Source organism: Myripristis murdjan, chromosome 8 (assembly GCF_902150065.1).
Source record: "Myripristis murdjan chromosome 8, fMyrMur1.1, whole genome shotgun sequence".
Lineage (NCBI taxonomy): Eukaryota > Metazoa > Chordata > Actinopteri > Holocentriformes > Holocentridae > Myripristis > Myripristis murdjan.
Window position 1 is genome coordinate 187,059 of NC_043987.1, and position 3,368 is coordinate 190,426.

The 3,368-nt window shown below is 49.8% G+C and overlaps 1 pseudogene; it reads left to right on the forward strand.

Annotated features, from left to right (window-relative positions):
- The first annotated feature begins 700 nt into the window (after window positions 1-700).
- On the forward strand, window positions 701-2,795 carry LOC115363016 (uncharacterized; annotated as a pseudogene).
- Window positions 2,796-3,368: the final 573 nt, after the last annotated feature.

The following is a 3,368-nucleotide window of genomic DNA, read 5'->3' on the forward strand; positions in this document are numbered from 1 at the left end:
TAACAAGGAGTTTAACGGCAAAATCACATCAGGTGTTTGATGCTCCAGCTCATCGAGGTCGTATCATTAGGGAATGACTGCTGGAGACTGGGGTACCTCAAATGGAGTGGTCTGCACTTTCTCCAGACCTGAATCCCATAGAAAACCTATGGGATCAGCTGAGTCGCCGTGTAGAGGCTCAGAGCTCTGTACCCCAAAACCTCAATGTCCTGAGGGCCGCCCTTCAAGAAGAGTAGGATGCCATGCCTCAGCAGACAATAAGTTGACTTGTGAACAGCATGAGACGTCGTTGTCAAGCTGTAATTGATGCTCAAGGGCACATGACAAGTTATTGACACTGACATTTTTTGTTGTGGTATATCCACTACTGTTGTTGGCTTTTGTTTCAAGAAATTGTTTGAGATGAGGAAATCACCAGTGTATGCTTCTACTTAAATGCCCTACTTTCATGATATAATATCACTGTAGCGTGAACTTTTTACATTTTCCATAAATTTCACCCAAAAGCCAAATATCCCTAACTTTTTGTGAGTAGTGTATAATTTCAACCCCAATTTTCGGGGGCTTTTGCCGAGGCTTTTTCTATCGGCTCCAAAGAGTACCACACCTCATCCTCAAACTTTGCTGGTCCCCTTGGATGGTGGTAAAAAGCTTTCGCCCAAGAATCCTCTGGCCTCTACTCATTTATAAAGTCCCCATGATGGTAGTGGAAGGCTTGGAGTGCAAGGTGAGCAGCTGTCTGCGTAGATGACTGGGCTTGCCACACAGGAGGAAGGAGGAATTCATGGTGGCACGAGCACGAGAACACCTGCAGTACACCGGATTAGAGTTCTCATCGGGCCTGAAAATTAAGACCCGACCCGACCCGACCCGGACACGACTGGGCCAGCCCGAGGCCCGACCCGACCCAACTAATTAGCCGAACTTTAGGCCCGACAGCCCGATAAAGCCCGAAAAAAAAAAAATCGCCAAATTCGCCCTTATTTAGCAGAGCCGGTCGGCCGCGGCACCGGGGCACCATCAGTCGGTATCAGGCGAGCCGGCCGCGGCACCAGCCAGCATCAGGCAGCTCAGCTGTCAGATCCGGCAGACCTGACGGGTGGGCGCGGTATCGGATGGTGCCGCGGCCGGCCCGCCTGATGCCGACTGATGGTGCCGCGGCATGTGCGAGGCAATACGGTAGTCTAGAAAACTGGAGATTTTTTTTTCCCGTGCGCCCCCAAGTAGATTGCGCCCTGGGCAGTTGCACTGCCCATAGCAAAAACCGTCCCTGCTGCCGAGTCTGCCAGCACAGCGGGATACTGCTGCAACTCTCTCTCACTTGTTTGCGCTGCGCTCGCACAGCTGGTTGTCTGTCTGTCACTAAAAGTTTAGCCTCCAAATCCAATCCAGTCTCTCACTCTCTCCACCAGTAACATAAAAATGAAACGTCATAATCAATAACAGAACACATAATTTTTTATTAAAAAAAAAAAAAAAATCCCCCACAGAACCCGAAGCCCGACCCGACCTGCCCAATTCACCTAAATTTTAGGCCCGACCCGACCCGAAAATGTCGGGTCGGGTCGGGTTCGGGCAGAATATGAGAACTCTACACCGGATCGAGAGACGCCAAAGTGTCCGGTGCAGGGATCAAGGTGAGGACGGGGAGGAAGTGGATTGCAGGTGAGGCAGTCCAGCAGGCAGAAGCTCGACTTCAGCACAAGGCCCTTCTTGGGAGTGTGGCGCAGGCCTTAGCTGGATTTGAGAGTTCAACATCTGGCCGATACGACACCGTCAGCGGGAGGGAGAGACGGAAACTGGTGCAGGCAGAGGTGCGCGCTTCAGTGGAGGAAGAGCGAGCGACCAAAACCGTGGCAATGCGACAACAGGGTGCCTGGTTGAGATGGGAACAGGCAATGGAGAGGAATGTCACATGGCAGGACATGTGGAGGTGGAACCCCCAGAGAATCAAATTCTTGATTCAGGGGGTCTACAATGTCCTCCCCAGTCCATCCAACCTGTTCACATGGGGAGAAATAGACACACCTGCATGCGCCCTTTGCATGCGACTCTCGAGCACATCCTGAGCAGCTGCTCCAAGGCACTGGACGAGGGGCGTTATCACTGGAGACACGACCAGGTCCTGAGTCAATCAGCAAGGGGATCAGCGACAGCAGATATACCCACACCACAGCCAGGAAAATTGAGTTTGTCAAGGAAGAGTAGACCCAAAAACTGCTCTGCAGGTTTGCTGTCTACAGCACGAGACTGGGTGATGACAGTTGACCTGGAGAGGCAGCTGAGGATCCCATCTCACATCACCCAGACCTCATTGAGACCAGTCATCATCTTGGTCTTTGACGCCTCAAGACAGCTCATCCTGCTGGAGTTAACCGTGCCATGGGAGGAGCAGATGGAGGAGGTGCAAGAGAGGAAGAGGGCAAAGTACCAGGAGCTGGTGGAGGACTGTCGCAGGAATGGCTGGAAGACCAGATGCATGCCAGTGGAGGTGGGCAGTTGGGGGTTTGCTGGCTCCTCCCTCAACAAGGCCTACAGAACCCTAGGCATCAGAGGTCTGAGGAGGAGAAGAGCCATCAGCAACAACACAGAGGCAGCAGAGGAGGCATCTAGATGACTGTGGCTGAAGAGGGTTGACCAGTGGGGTCAGTAGTTGTATGCCACTTGGACAGGCTTGATCAACCTCGGTTGGGTCGCCTGGAGGAGAGTGTCTGTTGCACGACCCGAAACACCCAGTGAATCCAGGATACAACACTGATGATGTGTCCAAGTTCGAGCATCAGAAGATGTATTAAAAACTTACGCACTCATTATGCACACGTGTGCGTACGCACGGTTGATAAATGAGGCCCCTGGACATCCAGACTAGGGTTGGTCCTGATGGGCTCCCAATGGCAAATGCAGGTGTCCCCAGTAATGTAGATTTGGGTCCTGCTGATTGTGGAAAAAGAAAACACAACAGTTCTCTGAAACCTTGTGCTGGTTTGTTATTTGATCATATTTGAACATATTTCATTTAATATTTCTATTTTTCGTAATTTTACAATGCTATAGTGTGCCCTCCATGTATTTATATTATTCTCAAATGAAAAATAAGCCTGAAATCACAGTAGGCAGGACTAGGGTTGCAAAGGGGCGGAAAATTCCTGGTAAATTTCCAGAAACTTTCCGGAAACTTTCCATGGGACGTTAAGCTGGGGAACTTTGGAAATGTTGTATTGTCATAAGCAGATGTGCATGCAAAGAAATACAAATTTAAACAATGACCTTTTTGACCTTGATTTTGTTGTGGGTAGAACTTTAATCAATTCTTTCATTGTACAACAAAAAATGTGAATGTTGAATAAAACATTTTTTGCAAGTTAAAC